The sequence below is a fragment of the Epinephelus fuscoguttatus genome, linkage group LG6, assembly GCF_011397635.1.
Source record: "Epinephelus fuscoguttatus linkage group LG6, E.fuscoguttatus.final_Chr_v1".
Taxonomy (NCBI): domain Eukaryota; kingdom Metazoa; phylum Chordata; class Actinopteri; order Perciformes; family Serranidae; genus Epinephelus; species Epinephelus fuscoguttatus.
The window spans coordinates 34,116,808-34,137,307 of NC_064757.1; the positions used below are offsets into that span (position 1 = coordinate 34,116,808).

At 41.8% G+C, this 20,500-nt stretch overlaps 1 protein-coding gene across 1 annotated transcript in view; it reads left to right on the forward strand.

The window, feature by feature from the left end:
• si:dkey-215k6.1 (transmembrane protein 132D) overlaps positions 1–20,500 on the forward strand; it is a 427,077-nt gene that overhangs the window by 33,281 nt on the left and 373,296 nt on the right. The window lies entirely within an intron of this gene.

A 20,500-nucleotide genomic window follows, 5' to 3' on the forward strand; every position in this document is an offset into this window, starting at 1 on the left:
GCCAAGCAGTGTTGGAGAGACACTGATTTGTAACGTACACTACTTTATTCAGTATTTTTACCGGTTTAAATCGCTGAGTCCGTTTGTTTTGTTTTCTGCGGATAATTCAGCTCACGGTAAGCACGTCCTGAATGTATGGATCAGTCATAAGGTGAGCACACGTTAGCAGGTGCTGGGTGAGCAGCCCTTCTGTGATATGCTGAACAGTGTCAGGAAAGCACCGTTTTGTAATGTGAAACTGCTTTATTCAGAGTTTGTACCGGTTTTAATCATCTGGGGCCGTATTCACAAACATCCTCAGAGAGCTCTTAACTTAGCCTAAAAACTTAGTAAGGAGTCCTAGCTTAGGAGTGATTGAGGAACGTTCTCAGTGTGACTCTGAGCAAGGAAGGGACAGAAACTTTTACTTGTGTGAGGAGGTGTGGTTGACCCAATCGCTAATATAATGCTTGCTTTTAACAGGTGTGATTGGTTGTCACAGGCACACCCTTTTGTGAGCCTGCAGGGTGTGAACACTCAGTGCTGACTGTCAAAGTGTTCTCATTGTTAGTGTGATCACACTGCTGATGGAAGGTTGAGACAGATTCGAGTCATCACTGCTGCACTGTGGCATTTTTCCAGTTTTCCAAATATCTTAATGTAGTGATCACTTTATTTCTGGCGTTACAGCGTAAGGTGGGAAATGTGTGCGTATCCCTAATGAGATCAACCACACATATTATCCCTGCACGGTCTAATCTGTAGCATTTCATTTACTCACTGTCATCCAGCGTTTGAAGGGTATTTCTCTAACCTCTTTGTGTTTCCACCATTTTCTTCTCTCCTTAAGAAACTCTTGAGTCTCTTAAAAGTCCTCCTCCCTGCTGCTAAGAGTTTTTCACCTCAGGAGCTCTTTTAAGGTCTAAGATGCTTTGTGAATAACTTCTATTTAACAAGGACCTAGTCTTTAAGGGAAAGTTCTTAGTAATTTTTTTAGAATATCATCACTAGGAGCAACTCTTTGTTCTAGGAAGCTTTGTGAATACAGCCCCTGGTCCATTTGTTTTGGAGAGGATGAGACCTTTGCGTATAATTCAGCTCCTAGTGAAAACCTCTTGAACCATGAACACTGAAGGATTTCTAACCGAGATAAGTTTCAGCTGGTTGCAATCTGCAGTCTTCACTGCTAGATGCAGCTAAATCCCCTTAATTCTTACACACTGTTTCTTTAAGATGTTACCTGAATGAATGATTTTATTTTATGGATCAATGCCATGTTGCCCCCTCGGGCCGAGACACTTGTGCCAGAACTGCCTCTTGTAGTAATACATTAATTTCACTGGATTACAAGCAACAGCTGCATTATTTCTAAACTATAAACACCCCCAAAACTCCACCAGTGTGTAGCAGCTATACAGCAGAAAGGCTCCAATAATGCAGCTGTAGTTACGAATATTGGCTTCAGGCTGCACTTAAGGAACAAACATCAGAGGCTGCATCCAATTCTTATGTATGGCTGTCATCTTTTCTTCTCTGTCTGCCTGTTTCTATTCATCTCTGCCTCTCCTTGTCTTTATTTCTCTGTATCTCCCAATCTCTGCTGCTCTCTCTTGTCTCCCACTTGTTTTCTTGTTTTCTCACTCGCTTGTCTTTCTGTCATTAGTTCCATTTCAGCCACACCCACACAGCTCCTCTCCTCATCCATCACTCCCCAGCGCTGGTTTTCTTCCTGTGTGTGTGTGTGTGTGAGACGTTGAGTCAGAGGAAGATAGAGTGAGACAGTGTGTGTCTGTGTTTTGTTGTTGTCTTTTGTGTTTCATCTGTTTTATGGGCGTTTTGTGTTTACTTTGAAATGAGACTGAGGGAGGAAGAAAAACCGAGACAATCGTGTGAAGTGTGGGTTTCCCCCGGAAGGCTGCCCGATGGACTCCAAATGCAAAATTTATTCAACTTCTTCATTATTTACTACGAGTTGACACAAGTTAAACACAAGTTAACAAGCTAATAAATGAGCGTTTTGCACCCTTCTCTAACTCTCATTCTTTATTTATCCTGCGATGCTTAAATGAGCGCTTTTGGTAACGCCGCACTTCACATTCATTCAATTACACATGTTCACACCTGGGAGCTGCCTTGTGCTACTGCAGCCTTTGACTGTTCACCACGGAGCAGCTCCAGTGGAGCCACTGGGGGTTAATTGCTCAGCTGAATGATTCATTTAATTGTTCAGGCAGGTAGAGAGTGTTTCCCACTCCGCTTTCTACATTCAAGCTTTAGAAATACAACTGCAATTTGATATGTGTTTTTTTTTCCAAATACAATTTTCTATTATCAAATCAAGTTATATGGCTTGACCCATTCATTTAAGCTGACCTTCAACTTAAACTGATTTGTTTTTCTGTAGTTGGTACCAGATGTAGAGCACTGTATCAGTTTACCATTTTGATGTTGGCCTTTTAGTGAAAATTTTGTTGTAGCAGATTAGATGTTCCCCCCTCTGCCTCCTCTTACTCTGTGATGCAGTACCCCCAAGCTAATTTAATATGCTGAAGTATTGATTCCAAGAGGATAGTATATAATTTTATTTTTGTGGAAGTCAATAGCCTGTGTAGAGGACTAGTGGCACCCTTGTGCAATATCGTTTGAATATGGCGATAATGGCACACATTTTCAGACATTTTCAGTCCGTCCTGGAGCAGCACTTATATGGCATTTTAGGAGCAAATGCTTCTGAGGACTACCTGAAAGGAACTACTCTCAGGGGAGCTCCCCGCTGGGAACTATATACCTTCAAAGGGCTGTTCTTGGCTTCTGCACCCCAGTAGGAACGCTGAGGTGATGTAAACCAGCTATTGAAGATTCTTATGTATTTTGCTTTCACATTCATGTAGTATTTCCCCAGTCACATACGCTCAGTAAAGCCTGGACTTCACTGTCGGTCCATTTGGCCATGTTCTCTCTAATTTTATGTTGCTGATGTTTGTGTTTTGCATTGTCTGTTGTTGACATGGCTAATGGGTTTTTAAAAATGGCAGTTGCTGCTGCTGCACTGGCTCATGAGTTTGACCAGTCGCCATACACTTACGTCACTCAAGGTTGAGCAGGGAGAGTACCTGCTACAAGTCCCTTGAAACAAGGCTCTTACAACGCTGATCGTTAGCTCTTGTGCTGTGGACACAGTAAAAAGGGGGCTTCTTCTTCTTCTCAGTTGTTCACATTAAAAATGAGAGTGATAGTTGAGCCACGAGTGAACATATACCCCTTTCCCACCAAAATTAGCATGTGCCTGGTGTTTTTTAAATGCGAGAATCCATTAAAATAGGCAATAGACTCTTTGCTATTGCCAGTTGATAAGAGTGTACACAGCTCTGCAGACAGTATGCCTTTTTTTCCTGGTGTGTCACATTCAATGTTATAGACAGGCTGGAAATCAGGTTAGTAAACAGTTGAAGCAGCATGGAGGCTAGTGGAAGTGTCACGGTGGTCACTTCTTTCTTATATCTCGTAATTATTCAGTCTCTCTTAAGTTTGGTACTGACTATATTTGGAATGATGCTCGAGCGCTGCTTGGACGGAGATAGATGGTATTTGGATACATAAAATTAGCGCATGGCTTCCAAATTTCCATTACTGCCAACTGAAGCTGATCGTAGCCGGAGCTGATAAAACGAGTCATTTGTCCCGGGCGTGAAAGCCGATTGTAACCTTTCCCATTAAATACAAAAGCCAGATGTTTGTGGGTGGTGTACAGTAGGAAAGGGTGATGAAGAATGTCAAACCCTGGCTCTATTCTCACCTCTGTGCAGCTGGCCAATCCAGTGTGAAGTGGGTGTGAATGTCCGATTGTTGGTTTCAGGAAGTTGCAGAAATGGTCGGACTATATGTGTTGGGGAGGGGGTTTCCAAAGCTATTAAACCATCCAACAAACAGTTCTGTTGAAATACATACTGCTACCTTAACCTGAACCACACCTTGAACATATTTGCTCTAATCATTCCTTAACCTTAACCACAGTTGCGGTGTGGTTGCAAAAAGCAAGAATTTATTGAGCTAAATGTATGAATCCACATGTTCATTGTGGGTTTGAGTGGTGTATACTTGCTTGATTTGTTGTGACATTCACATTTTACTTTGCATTTTGGTTAGCATGTGATATATTGACTAAGTATTAAAGTATTGATGCTCTCTGACATCATGAGCCTAAATGAGCAATCAGCTGGCATACCTAGCTATTCATTAGCTGTTGTTTCTCCACACCTCAAGCTGCTGCTAGATGATCTTAAAGTAAAACTGAAAGCTTGAAGCAGCAAACCCTTGCTCCATTTTTGGAGTGTAGCTGGTCATATGTTCTGAAAATTAGTGGCTGCTCTGATACTAAGTATCTGTCCAATTAAAATGTGTTTTCTTAATCTTTATTTTTGCTCTAAGACAAGAGTGCTGTTGTTTAATTACATAAAGTTTTGTTTCAAAGAAAGATGGTATTATCACTGGTTGTTGTGCACTATCTGAAAAAGCAAGCAACCTCCAATTAAGTGCCCACTGTGGTGCTGAGCAGAGTCCAAGATTTTCTTTGCCAAGACACAAATGTGCTACTAGGTCTCAACCACAATGTGCCCAGTATCTTCTTCTCCACATAAGAAACTACACAAACAAAATCAGAATGCAGAGACTGTATGACAGAGACCCAAGGTGTGTAGGAAAGGTACCTGTGAAAGAGGGGCACACAGGGAGAGTGGGTTACACTTGTATTGCAACATTTTGATTGGGCTTTGAGTATGCATGATGATGACAATGATGCTGCTGGAGGCTTTCTCTCGCTGCAGAGAGTAGAATTCGGGGTTGAATCGCTGTGTTCTTGTGGGATTTTGGTATATAAATATTAAAGTTTTAAAGATGCACAAAATTGTGGCAACTGTCAGCCGCAATTTGTTGAGCCCCAGTTGGAAACAGTTTAAAATCGATAACAATTGGCATGCATGGAGGGAGGAAAAGAAGAGAAGCTGCAGGGAAGGAGGCGGGCAGGAAGGGAAAAAAAGAAGAGAAGGGAAAAAAGTGGACAGAATATTTGGATTTTAAGTGAAAATACAAAACAATGCAGGCTTGAATAAATAAAAAAGTCAGGGACAGAGGAAAGCAGGAGATGAGAGGAGAGGAGAGGCGAACAGCAAAGATCGCAGTTTATCGATTGGAGGTTCCTGTATTTGTTGGCAATGTTTGAGGATTAAAACGCCTTTGTATCTACAAGGAGAGAGGGAGATAAAGCTGCCAACTGTACAGACATCATGATATGAGAGTGGGAGAGAGAAGACAGTGAGAAACAGAAAAAGGAGATAGGAATGGACGTGGTAAAAAAAAAGTGTACAGAGGAGAAAAAGGGGGAGGAGGGGGAGGGGGAGGGGGAGGGAGAGGAGAGGAGAAGATACAGAGGATGAGAAAGAGGTGGAACAGTGGAAATTCAAAGACAAGAATATGAAAAAAGAGGAGGGAAGGAGAGAGGAGGGAAATGGAAGTTTTATTTGCCTGCTAACTTAAAGTTTTAACAGACACACAAGCTCACACTCCCTGTCATTTTCTCTGTTGTTACTCTGTGTAAGTGTCTGAATGCATAATATACACTCATGGCCACTTTATTAGGTACACCTCACTAGACTGGGTTGGACCACTTTTGCCTTCAGAGCTGCCTTAATTCTTGGTGTCATAAATTCAACAAGGTGCTGGAAACATTCCTCAGAGATTTTGGTCTATATTGACATGATAGCATCACACATCTCTCTCACTCTGACATCTCTCCACTTTGTGTATGTATAGGTCCTGTTTGTGCATGTGTGTGTCTTTCGGACCTGTGTGTAATTGACAAGCAAGAGTGAAAACATTGAATTTCCCCTCAGCAGGATTAATAAAGTAAATAAACTTAAACTTGCTGCAGAGTTGTCGGCATCCATGATGTGAATCTCCCGTTCCACCACATCCCAAAGGTGCTCTATTGGACTGAGATCTGGTGACTGTGGAGGCCATTGGAGTACAGTGAACTCATTGTCATGTTCAAGAAACCAGTTTGAGATGATTTGAGCTTTGTGACATGGTGCGTTATCCTGCTGGAAATAGCCATCAGAAGATGGGTACACTGTGGTCATAAAGGGATGGACACGGTCAGCAACAATACTCAGGTAGGCTGTGGTGTTTAAACCATGCTCAGTTGGTATTAAGGGGCCCAAAGTGTGCCCACACCATTACACCACCACCAGCAGCCTGAACCATTGATACAAGGCAGGATGGATCCATGCTTTAATGTTGTTTAAATTCTGACCCTACCATCTGAATGTTGCAGCAGAAATCCAGACTCATCAGACCAGGCAACGTTTTTCCAATCTTCTATTGTCCAGTTTTGGTGAGCCTGTGTGAACTGTAGCCTCAGTTTCCTGTTGTTAGCTGACAGGAGTGGCACCTGGTGTGGTCTTCTGCTGCTGTAGCCCATCTGCTTCAAGGTTGGACGTGTTGTTGGTTCAGAGATGGTCTTCTGCAGACCTTGGTTGTAACCAGTGGTTATTTGAGTTCCTGTTGCCTTTCTATCATCTTGAAACAGTCTGGCCATTCTCCTCTGACCTCTGGCCTCAACAAGGCATTTTCACCCAGAGAACTGCTGCTCACTGGATATTTTCTCTTTTTGGGACCATCCTCTTTAAACCCTAGAGATGGTTGTGTGTGGAAATCCCAGTAGATCAGCAGTTTCTGACAGACCAGTCTGTCTGGCGCCAACAACCATGCCACATTCAAAGTCAGTTAAATCACTTTTCTTCTGCATTCTGCTGCTCGGTGTGAACTTCAGCAGGTTGTCTTGACCATGTCTACATGCCTAAATGGATTGAGCTGCTGCCACATGATTGACTGTTAAGCTGTTTGCATTAATGAGCAGTTTAACAGGTGTACCTAATAAAGTGGACAGTGAGTGCAGTTCAAAATTTGGTGCAAACAGTGTTTAAAAAGCACTACCGTATTCTGTTGTAGCCAGCCAGTTAATAAATTATTTCTAAGTAAAACATGACTGTCAATATGCACTAAAACAAAGGAAGAAGAAAAATCCCAGTTAAGTTCATGATGCAGGAGAAAACCCAGCTCGGTAAAGTCTCTTGACTTAAACACATTGCAGAATACAGCAGATTTATTAAAAAAACTTTTGACAGTAGGGCAAAGGTAAACTAACTTAAACTGGCCAGACTACAATCACAGACTCTGACGGTGAAGTAAACAGACAGACAGGCAGACTTGACGTGATGTTAATTAACAAGGTGGTGTCGAGACTCAGCCACAGGAACAGATGGGAACAATGACAGGAAAATTAACTGGAGTCCTCTGTTGGCCATCAGACTGCACAAGCAGGGATCCTGCCCCAGCAGTGTGAACCAGGGTGAGCACCACGGACAGCTCCCGCATCCCTGGCGGTCCCAGGATCAGCACCCTGGACAGCAGTCGTGACACACTTTAGTGCAGAAAGTTATAAATGATTCACCTGAGCTGTACAGGAGTGCAGGGGAGGTATTTATAGAGACCATAGGCTCATTAGATGACATCAAATAAAATGTGTTATTTCTTAGCATTGTATTTTTAGATAAGTAATTTTGATTTATGATGCTTAGACGCCTCTGGAAAGATAAAACCATATCAAATTTAGGAAAGAAATGGTTGCATATCAACTTTAAACCAATGCAGAGTAGAAAATTGTATTGATAATAGTTTCTTTCATTTTCTATGCAGTCTCTTTAATGCATTTTATTTCACTGTGCTTCAGAAACAATTCATTCTAATTTTTCTTTTAGTTGTGGGAGCAGATATAATGCAATGTGTACGGTTCAGAATACACAAGAGTAGTTTTGATTGAAGACCAAGCGGCAGCCTCTGGAGCTGGGTACAATAAACTAGTTTGGTTTCTGTAGCTTATTTCAACATTCATGACTGAACAGGGCAGAATTTTTTAATAGAACTCACCCATTTACAGTTGCTACAGTTTATAGCCTTTTGTACACAGAGATTGCGCTGTAGAGCCGATACGAAGTCCTTTTTCATGCTGCCTTTGCATTTTTACACAGAGCCAAACAATGGTGGCATCATGCCGATGTGTGATTTTACACAGCAGGCCCACATCGTGGAAACAAAGAGGCGTGACGGGCGTAACAAGTAATGCAACAGAGTCATAACATGGCAATAACAACCATTTACCTTCCTTGTATTATGGTGGCTGATCTCATCAAGGACCTCATTGTTTTTCCAATTTACAGACATTTTCGCTTGCCCTTCTTCTTTGAATTAACTGCTAACAGCTATTTTGTGAATCTCCGGTGTCCCGTTTATACAGACATTGTTTTGGCGCTGTTACTTCCTCTGTTCCCGGCTCAGAGGCGAGACAGCTCTGTCCCCCCATTCCATGATCGTACCTATTTATACAAAATGGCAAAGTGGCATAATTACCGCTGTGAACAGGCAGAGTAAAAGGGGCTAATGACTCATTTTCACCCCTTGCTCCCCATAGCTTCACCATCTTGTCCAAATATGGTCACCTCTAGCTCCTAAAAAAACAAGATGACGATGGCTGAAATGAATATAAGTAAATATAAAGTGGATTAGGGTTGAGGTTGGCATGGATTTGTTTGCTTATTACACAGAATTTCCCAAATGTCCATTATAAGTCAGTATATATGTGTATTCTACTACTTAATCACATTTTTAAACACATCATCTGCAGCTTAACAGTGTGGAGTCCCCCAAGGTTTAATCCTGGGCCCACTTCTGTTATATATATATATATATATATATATATATATATATGTACACTTATTAACCGTTACAACTGTTTGACAGCTTTACTTTTATTTCAAACTCAATCGATAGCAGAGCTGCACTTCACGGCATGCATCAAGGATGTTTGGTCTATTCACAAGAGAGAGAAACGACTTACGCTCCAAAACTATAGCACAGCCTGCTTTTTTCATTAGCTTATCTATTACCTTTGGACAGCAGCTGATGAATCTACAGGCTTTTAACATCAAGCATTCTACCTGAGTTTCTGTTTTAACCATTAAGAAGCACTTTGTGACTTTCTTGAGAGGTACTCCTGCCTTGCTTTCTTGCTGAAGTGAGATCAAATGCTCACATTGTCTTCTGCTAGAATTGCTATTTAAGTCTTCTTTCGACGATATTATTTAGTTTGTCTTTAGATATTGAAGTGGGCTGTAACAGATGAGCAAAATTATATCCCTAAGTGACATTATCATAGCATTGTATCAATCTGACAATGTGTGGCATAAATCTGCGACACTATAACTGCATGGCAGATTTGGTGCCTTTTGTAGCAACGCAATGATTTGTATACTATTTGCCTAAAGTCTCTGAAACTACAGGAGGAAGCGACTCAGGCAGGGGGAGATGAAGAAGAGGATAAAGTGAGGAGAGAGCAAAGGGAAGAAGGAATGCGAGGAACGGAAGGAAGGGAGAATGAGATTAAGTGAGAGGGGAAAAAATATTCTAGAGATGCGCTCAAGAATCGTGCGAGTGATATTAGCCAGGGTGAAAGTGAGGACAAGTACTTTTTCTTTCTACCCTTCTGTCGTTTAGTTGGCAGAGCAGCTCCTCTGATTGTTCCAGTTTGGCAGTATCACTTTGTACTCAACCTCTCTTTTTCACTTTCTCTCCAAGTTAATGTGGAAAAATAAAAGAGCACTTAGTGGTTGAAATTTATGACCTGACGAGAAAACACTTTTTTTTTTTTTTAAGGTTGCATTCTGTTTCTGTGCATAGAAAGAGATTGGTGCCAGTAGGAATAGTATTACATAATATTTTTTTCAAAATATGAAATTGTGTGTGTGAGTTTGTAGAACTTAGCTAAAGATTTTTTTTCCTATTGAAATTAGGTCAATGATAGGTGGGACACTGTTGGACGCTGTCATATCAGTTCAGATTAACACATGGAATAGAATGTGTGTGTTAGCAGTAATAGTGCTCAGATTTAATTTTGAAATCTACCCTGACATCGTTTGGGTTGAGCTTGGCAGATTCAGCATGATGTCACTCAAATGATGCCTCTGTTGATTAACTGTCCGTCTGTTTATGAACATAATTATTCCCTTTTCATGAAGAGCAATCAGAAAAGACATGACCCAAAACCGCTCATCACAATGGCTGTGACTCTTGCCCTGGCTGCTTTCTGCTCGACCATGTGGTGCCATCAATTCACTTGCATGTCACACCATTTGCACTGCATTGCATTTGCAAGTCAAATAATCAAAGTCATAGGTAACACAAAGTGAAATGCTGCCGGAGTATTTCACACTGTAGTTGCAGATAAAGATGGCTGCAGGATGGGAGGTTATCGTCTTAATGGCCATCACCTCAGACTTCCTGCCTGTTTTATTTTTTGCTGAACTTCAGACATTTTTTGTAGATGTATACAGTATGTACTGTGTGTGTGCATGAGTGTGTGTGTGTCTGTGTGTGTGTGTGTGTGTGTACTTTTGACCTCTCCAGTGATTAACATGTTGTGCCTGTACTCTCAGAGGGGTGTTGAGATCCTGTGTGTGTATGTGAGTACGTAGTGGAGTACCATCGCAGGGCACGCTGCTGAGGGAACAGCTGTCAAGGGAGGGGCACGGGTAATGATGCCCATGCATCACTGCATGTGTGTGTGTGTGTGCGCGCGCATGCATGCGTGTGTGTGTGATGATTTGGAAACGGTGTCTGCTCATACGTCATTCTTCCACGTCTGTCTGTAAGCTGCTGGGTGCCTCCAGACGTGTGTGTACTCTGTGTGTGTGTGTGTGTGTGTGTGTGTTTGCTAGCCTTGAGTCTGACAGTCTGTCAGAAAAGCTTTCTAATTGTGGTTAAAAGATGGCAGGCCAGAGTCAGCCTAATTTATCATTCACCTAGTACACACAGAGACACTGACACACACACACACACTCACATGCGCGCGCACTCACACAAAAGTAGGTTATGTGATTTGGCAGGTTTCTTTGCAGTTATCAGACATCACACTGGTGTCTGAGGTGACTGAGTTATATTGAAACACACTATGTGTATGCAAATTAGTATTTAGCTATACAATTTCATGAGGTTTCTATTTTTTCTTGACAGCGAAAAAGATAAGACGGGATGGAGGCAGGGGAGGAAGGAGAGAGGTAACAAGGAAAGGATGTAGAGGGGAGTAGGGAAAGGGTGGAAAAAGCAACAAAATGGACAGGAGTAGTGAAAAAGGGTGAGAGAAAGCAGAATATGGAAAGAATTCCAAGAATATTAAGAAAAGAGGAAGGCAGGAAAGAGTGAGGAAGAGAAGTTAAATAAGAGGTGGAAGAGAGGAGGTAGTGAAAAAAGGAAAAAAAAGAGGAAAAATGAGGAGAAAGGTGCAAAATAGGAACAGACAGATAAGAGCGCGATGAGAAGCATGAACTGAAGTAGAGAAAAAGAATGGAATGAAGGAAGAGGGAAGAAAGGAAAGGCAGCAGAAGGAGAGAAAGTGTGTTCATCTGTGTTGGCAGCCTGGCAGCCTGCAGTATAAAAAGACCTTCTAACCCGTTCTTTCACTCTTTCGTCCTCCCACCCTCCTTCCGTTTCACTGGTTTGTCCCCTTATTTCTCCTTCGCTCTGTTTCGGCCCTGTTGCTTTATTTGTGTCATTATGCAGTCATGTCTGCCCGTGTCTGCGTAGTCGCGGCCTGTTCATATGTATTAGTTCATGCATTTTTTCCATGTTGGTATTTTCATGATGTTTTATGCATATGTGTCTTTTGCATGTGCCTGAACTGAATATTGATACACTGGTGGAAAAAAATTTTAAAGTGAGTTTTAGAGAAGCGACACAAATGCGTTTCATAATCTCAGTCTCGCACTTCCCCTGCTGCATCCAGATCAAACTCAGTTTCCTGCCTAAAATGGGTATCACACACACACACACACACACACACACACACACACCAGAACACATGCATAAGCTCGCAGATACACAAATAGCCAGTTTGTGTCTGTGGGTCATCGCTCCACCATGGGTCAAGATTAAAGGATTTTCTCACAGGAGTGTTGCTCATCCCCTGGCAGGGAGGAGGAGAGAGACAGAGAGGTTTATGGAAGAGTTACTTTAAAGTCCAGACAGTAGAGAGATCCACAGGCCTGTCTGGGTACCTGCAGGGGACAGCTAACTAATGACACTACCTGTCTGTCTTAATCACCGCTAGTAATAAAGTTACAGTGGAGACATGGAAATATGTCCTGAGGTGACATCACTGCACAGTGTAGCCTGATGGCTATTAGTCTGGGTCGCATCATTATAGGACAGGGGCGCCTCCAAAGGGGGGCCAGGGGGGCCATACAACTGCTGCCCCCCCTACGAAAAATAAGAGGAGGCTGACATTTTTGGCTTAAAGAGACTGTGACATGCTCATTTTTTAAGCTAAAGTGAAGGTAGCAGTATCGACCTGAGGTCTCAAGATACCAGAATGAATATTTGGGTTCTATACATGGGCAGAAATTGAGACAATGGGCCCCTGGGCACAGATATGCAAAGGGCCCCACCACCTCGCCTACACAGGAGCAACACAAACAGACTTTGTACTGGTTTTGCATCATCATCTTTTTTTACTTATTTTTTTGTAGTTGTTTGTGTATCTTTGAGCTCATTTTTGTGTCCTTTTTTGGTTGTCTTTGTGTCTCATCGTGGTTGCTTTGTGTCTTCTTTTAGCCTTTCTTTGTCCCTTTGTGGGTGTTTTGCCTGTTTCTGTAGGTACTTTTGTGTCTCTCTGCAGTTCTTTTGTGTCTCTTTGTGGTCATTTTGAGTCTCCTCCTGGTCGGTATGTGTTTAAATGACATTTTGCAATTGGAGGCCAGGGCGCCCATTTACACTTTGGGCTCCTGTACCTGTGCCCATAGGCCAGTTCAGTAATCCATCCTTGATACCCACGGGTCTCCGCTAGACTTTAGAAGGCTTGTTCTTAGTAAATGTTTTTTCTCCTTTCAATCAATGTGCACTTTCAAATTAAAGCTGTATATTTGTCTCTTTAAGGAAGAGGACAACCAGTGTATTTGAAGAAGAATTATTCACCTAAGACAGGCATGTGCAAAATCTGGCCCGGGGGCCAATTGTGGCCCGTAGCCCAATTTTAATTGGCCCTGAGCTTGACTTTCAAAATATACCATATGTGGCCCTTTACAAAATAATGGTTAATCGAGCAAGATCACTTCCCCTTTTACTCTTCACCTCACATATAGGACTATCATACAGTTTGTAGACAGGCATCATGTAGTAATTGTTCATTAATGGACAAAAATGGTTGCATTTGTCTCACTTTTTTTTTTTTAAACCCATTTGATGCGAGAATCAGTTGGCCTTGGCCCCCAGGTACTTTCACGTTGTTTTATCTGGCCCCCATTCAAAAATGTTTGGACACCCCTGACCTAAGATGTACAGTATAGATTAGATACATAGCATATTAAAACAGGATTGTCTATGCACATCAAATAGGGTAATAATTAGGAACAATAGTTTCAAGTAACATATGTATCTATGCATCCAGTCACCCCCATTAAAATTTTCTGGGGGTGCTACTGTTACAGGATAGTAAAAAATACAACAAAGTTATTAAAGGGTCAGTTTGTCCACATTACAAAAAACATGGTACTATTGCTAGTTGAAACCTTATAGTAGTAGCTTATATTGTCTAGCAGATAGTTAAAGTTTTATGTGCCCTGATTTTGAGATATTAAATCTTTGAAATTTCTGCCCCTCAAAAATGACACTTTCTAGATACAGTGTGCTTGTTGAAGTCATTTCACACCAAGCATGGATTTTTCTTAGAAACATCTGCACAGAAATGTATTACAACCTATTTTGGGGGTGCTTATGAATGCTTGCACACCTCTGCAGAGCTCGATTCAGCAGCTTTAGATCGATATTGAAGCCCAAATAGTTTATGCGTAGTGTAGTTATTGTCAGCCCCTTAGACACTGTACGCCTGGATTGGGTGTTGTTGTGCACTCTTTAGGAGGAGTGTGGATTGTCCGTAATCCCAAACTGTACACTGCAACATCTTTTATCCTGATTAATTGTCAAAGTTTTTCATCACAACTGTAAACATCGAAGTGTTTCGATTACGCAGTAAGATCAAAGATGTTGTTCATGAAAAGACACTTTGCTGTTGATTATTTTTAGTGCTTGTTACTGTAACATCTACCAAAGAAAGTCCCTTTAAAGCTGCTGTAAAACACATCTTAATGAGGCTGCAACAGAGAAGAGTGTTCCCTATTTGCCTGCATCAAATTCTGGATGACATATGGACAGAAAAACAGTGCAGCAGTTCCTCTGTGCTTCCATTTTGGGCAGCCAACATGTAAACCCCTCCGGAGCATCTTTAAGATGATGTAACCAACACTTTGATAGGATAACAGAGACACAAGACAGAAATTTGGAGAATATTCTCATCGCGCACCTTCTTCTAATTCTTACAGCTGTTGAGGGATTTACCTGGCAACCTCTTTATCTCTCTATTACCATGTTGTGGATTAAGAGTAAGTGATTAAATATGTGGACAAAAAAGGAAATGCGCATTGAGAAGAAGTGGGAGCCTGCCCAGGGAAACGGTGCAAGAGAATATGACAAGTGAGAGTGAACAAGAAGGAGAGAAGGAGGAGAAGAGGAAGTGAAGAGAGACAGAAGGGAAAGGATGAGGAAAATGTGGCGGTCAGTCATAGAGGGAATGCCCTGAGGTTGAGAAGACAGTAGGTAGACAGGGAGGGAGATATGAGCGTGTATGTGTGTGTGTGTGTCGAGCACACGGGCTGAAAATATCTGTCAAAAATGCTTTTTTCTTCTCCAAGTGTGTGGTTGTGTGTGTTAGAGGTTAGTATCTGGGCATGCCAATACATTCTGGTGCTGTGTGTGTCTCCAAATCTGTGTATTTGTGAATGTGTGTGTGGGCAGTTTTCTAGAGTCCAGTAGAGCTGCTGGACATGCCAGCGGACTGTTGTACTTTGCCACTGGAGGAGGTTAACTAATCCCCCGAGTGTGTGTGTGTGAGACAGGCAGCACTGCAGGGCATCACCTTGGCAGAGGTATTAAATCTTTTTCATCCTCTTCACAGGCTGTGGGGAGGACCGGGAGACAGATTTACTCACACAGACGCACACACATAAACACGCACATGCACATAACCGCTTTGCAGAATACACACACTCACGCTGAAACAGGCATTTTGCATAGTATGAGACATACACACTTATTCACATGCCCAGTCGCATTACTACAGTCACACACAGAGAGACAATGTCTAACAGTCTGCTGGTTTCTAAGTTAACATGCTCCCTAAGCTGTCACTGTGTCAATGAATCACAGCCTCTGACTCAAACAGCCAGGATCCAACACGGCATGTGCTACATGTGCAATATGAGCTGGGACATCGGTATCTGGTGGAAAAATGACTCCCTCAAATTTTTATGTGGTTCTCCTTCAGATTTTTATCAAACTGCCCCCTGGTTATTTGTGCTCGTAAGCGTTGTAATAAACTGATCAACAGATGTAGCCTTTGTAGAAGCCCCACATTTTACTGAATGCTGGCTGAGTTTACTACGACAATAATTGTGTTGTTGTTTTCGGTTTTATTCCTTATCAAGCTGTGGAACATTACAAGGGCTGGGCTGGTGCTCTGATTAGAAACAGGGGCTTCGAAATATGTTTTTTTTTTGTTAATGAATGCTATACATTGCTCACAGGCAGAGGTGGGATCAAGTCAATGTTATTCAAGCTATAAATAAGTTGAATAAACCAAGTTTTTTGCACTCAAGACCCAAGTCAAGTTCCAAGTTTCAAACTTTGAGTTTCGAGTCCCGAACCAAGACATTCTCGCTTTGAACTTGTCACATATGGACGTCTGGTCATGGACTTTCCACGTGCAGATACAATATGAAAGGTACCCTGGGTGTGTTGGTTGTTGATGTTCTGGGACACTGTGTCAAGTTCTGCCTGTTACATACACTGTCTTCTTATACAATACACTTTTGAGATTTTTGGTTTACATACAGTTGGTTTAAAAAAAAAAAAAACAGACTATGTTCATACAACACCGCAAATTGATGTTTTTTTCCTTCAATAACAAAAGCACATGGTTATGTTTAGGAAAAAAGAACTGAGTTTTCCTTGACAAGCTTACGGGATGTAAACCCTGCTCTCCCAGGTGCGAGTTGGTGGTTGTTGGATGCGTCCACAACCCCTCCAACCCACCCTACTTGGACTTTCACCACCTTAACTTTTGTTGTTGTCCCGCTGCATTTCCCCCTGACGCTGGCAGCCATACTATACACTATAACAGTGACCGACAGCGTATCACACCAATGTTAAAGGACGGCTTGAGACATCAGTGTCCGACACTGGAAGTCACTGCCCAAGTGCTGGATTTTGACGACAGGTCATAAACAGGTCATAAATTGCATGCTTCACAAAAAGAAATGCCATTTTAGTAACAGAGTAGTATTTAAATTGACAAAAATCATGAATGATTTTAAAATTTGTAATTCGTTTTTACGAAAACAAGTTTATTGTAAGTTGTTGCATCCCCCTCTGTAATTTTAGATCCACCTGTTTGGCATACTGCCATTCATTATTTGTCGACCACTGTGTTGTTTTGTACACAAACTAAATTATCTTTGGTATTATTTTTTCCAACTGGCACTCAGTTACATAACATCATGGTTCCCCTCTGCAAGTTGATTGGATGCTGTCGGATTGGTTCAAACAAAGTGGATGTGGGGAATCGGGAGGACATGTTAGGATTGATGATGTTAGTTGATTCAGGAAATGAAAGGAAATTAATTAATTTGTGGCACACTTTCTAAATAATAACCTTTTAAATCTTTGGGCTTGGGGGTAGGTATCAAGTAGTTTAAAGTCAAAAGGTTCATGTCCAAGTAAAGTCTAACTTGGGCTGCAAGTTTTTGGATTTTGTCAAGTCAGATCTAAAGTCATTGGGGGGCCTTCCTAGTGTAGTGTTTAGAGCACTCGTCTTCCATGTGGAAGGTCCAGTGTTCAAATCCTGCTGGGGTTGACGGCAGCAAAGGCATGCGGTCGCAAGATGCTCCCACTGCCGAATCAAATGGGATAAGAGAGTAACTCCGGAATCTGAGCCAAGTTCTCAGTGAGGCCACGTCTCAAGCCTGTTGTAGACGGGAGGTTCCAGACGAAAAAGCGGATTCATTCAGTTCTAAAGTCATCGGGCCTGACTCAAGTCCAAGTCATGACACTTGGTTCCACACCTGTGCTCACAGGTATAACCATGGTGCATTCTGACTCTCAAACAGTCAACCCTGCCACAAAATTGGAACAAGGACACATTTCATGATGCTCAAGTTTACAGTATGAGTTGTGAGGTTTCCGTTAACACCTGCTTGATAATTGGCAAATAGTGTAGTAGGTAAATACATCCATCTTTAAATATCCTTATGTAACAGAGGTGCCAAAAGAGGTCCCACATTTGTTGGCCGCATTTGAGGCAGTTTGGATTTTGATCTTTTTGGCCCTTCATGATGAAGCCTGTCTGGAGATTTGCAGCACTCAGCTCCTGACTCTTGACACGACCCATGTGTTAGCTCGATTATAGGTCGGTTGCTCATGCCAGCTGTTTCCTGCCTTTTCATCCTATGCTTGTTGGGAAATGCTCCATCTTTCTATTCAGTGAAATAAGTCGCTGCAGCGTGAATGAATGGGTGTCTCTCTCATAGTGGGAGATTGACATTTTGGTTTAGAACATATTGCACATATTGCAAACTCATCCATTTTTTCCCCATTTACTGCATCACTTCATGCTTTGGCATACACTGTATGACAGCAGGTACAGCAACGAGTACATTATCATGGGGAAGAAAATCAGGATTGGTTGCAGCTCTGTAAGCAGATGCTGAGTTATTTTAAATGCATGAGGACAAGTGTGGCAGGTTGTGTAGGTGAAATATACCTAAAATATGTTCCACATTCTCAAAAAGAATGTCTTGGGATTCGTCTTAGATGGGCTGTGTTTTATATCTCTATGAAATATGAATGATGAGGGAGTGTGTACAGTGGCAGGGAGGCTGCTGTGGAAGAGGAGTTGGACCAAACTGGACCATAAACATGAGCCCGGTGCTTAAAGCCACTGGAGCTGCTCGGTGGTCAACAAGGACAGGCATGAAGGACGTGAATGTGGGTAAGCAGATGGTTGTAACCTGCATTGCTGACAGGAGTAGCCAACATGCTCACCAAAGCCCCGATGTTGTATCACGTCGTGGATTACTGCCGAAGGTCTGCGTGTGAGTGACTGTAAGATGACATGACACCGCAAAGAAGCTTAGGGGGAGATTATGTCTCATATTCACACATATCAAGATTATTCAAAGATATTCAAAGTCATGTTATCTTTCTGTACTGGCAGATTATGTTCAAGTTTTGCGTGCAGAAAAGAAACAGAACTTTGAAATAAGTTCATGTATCCTTCTGTTGTCACTGTGTTTGTTTCCTGGCCTCTGTTTGTCATCAAGGGAAGCACTGGATCTCTGCTTGCCTATTATCAGCTGTGATAGAAGAGGCCATTGAGACAGTGCCTTGTGACCTGTAATATATCCTGTGAAACAAACAAACAAAACAAGCCAGCACTATTTTTAAGCCTGATCAGGACAGTTGTTCTGTTTACTGAAATGTACTGAAGGCGATCAAGGTTTACACTGCTCTGGTTTTTGTTATATAGATGAATAATAATGTGATGTGATCAGCGTAGATGACTAAAACTTTCAATTTGTTTTCCTGTTTTTCTCCAAGTTTTACCATGCATATTGAATTGTCTTTGAAGAGGCAGACGTTGAAACTGCCAAGTGTACACAGCTGTGCTAATAAATGCCGGATTAAGGCTTCGGATTTAGATGTTTACCGAGGATTCTCCGCGTCTTTAGCAAAATTTCTGTAAAATCGAGATAAAAGTGCTGATTGTTGAACAAAAGTATACGTATTTAATTCTATGTATGTTTGATATTGTAATTTTTAAATTACTTGGATCCTCATCAGCTATCAGCAGAGCAACAGTATAATAATAACAACACATTTTACTGAAAAACACTGCCAAGAGTGAGCGCACACACACACATACACACCCGACACGCACTGTGAATCCCTAGATACAAGTTGTGCGTGTTGAGCTCACTAAACTGAAACGGAACAACACACACACACACACACACTGATGGATTTTAAGGATTTGCCATCAACTGAGCTTCCTCAGCTTCCTCCTACACCTAGACGCTGCAGTGTTTGTGTGAAGCTTGACAGTGTGTTGGTAATATTTGGAGCAGCACTGGAACTGAGTCTCTGTGTTGGAGGGGTCCCACAGGACTACATGTCCTTACAAGCAGACGCACACAAACACACACAAAACCCTCATCCAACTGCCCCTGCTAACTGTCAGCACGGTTTCAAATCAAACTGAAACGTCCATCTTAAAGGAATGTCTTTGCATTTCCGGAAATGCATTTATTCGCATTCTTGCAGAGAATAAGATGAGAAGATTGATGCCAGCAGAGCTAAAGCCAGGAGATGGTTAGTTTAGCTTTGTATAAAGACTAGAAACTGGGGGAATCAGCTAGCCTGGCTGCGACAGAAGGTAAAGAAAATCCCCCCATCAGCCGCTCTAAAGCTGACTGTTTAATGTGTTTTTTCTTGTTTGATTTATTGTACGAAAACCTAACCGTAAAAACAAGAGTTGTAGGATTTATTTATGTGCAGGACTCTTTCTTGACCGTGCAAAATGACATCTTCTGGTTGCCTGGCAACCTCACGGTGATGACAAGGGGTAGGCCTACGTTTGTAATCCAATCAGATAATCTACACTTAAATGAGAGCACTGTTGTTTGAAAAAGCAGAGCGTTCTTTTTCTAGGTGAATCAACAAACCATTAAATTTTTCGAACATTAACTAATGATTATTTTCATTGTCGACTAATCTGTCGATTATTTCTTCAATTAGTCGGCGAATCATTTTATTGAAAAATGTGTTAAACTGTTGAAAAATGTCGGTCTGACTCTCCCAAACCCCAAAATTATGTGATCTAATGTCTTGTTTCGTCCCCATGCCAAAAAGTTTTAGTTCACCGTCATGAGAGAGTGTGTAAAGCTGCCAATATTTGAACGTAAGAAGCTGCAATAAGAGTATTTTGGGTACTTTTATAGTACTTTCCTATGAAAAATGACTCAAACCGATTAGTCGGCTACTAAAATAGTCACTGATTATTTTAATAGTCGATTAGTCATCGATTAGTTGACTAATCATTGCAGCCCTAACTAACTTTGCTCAAAAGTTTGGTGTTCTGAGCAAAGTTAGTCAGCAACCGGTACAATGAACGGCTCCGACTTTACGCACGATCCAGTTTATGTCAGAGTGCAGTTTTTCTGAATGCACCCAAGAAAATTGCTCCCCCCAACCAAAACATTCTCCTGCACATAAACCCCCATAAAACCACAACTTGTCATTGTACAGTTAG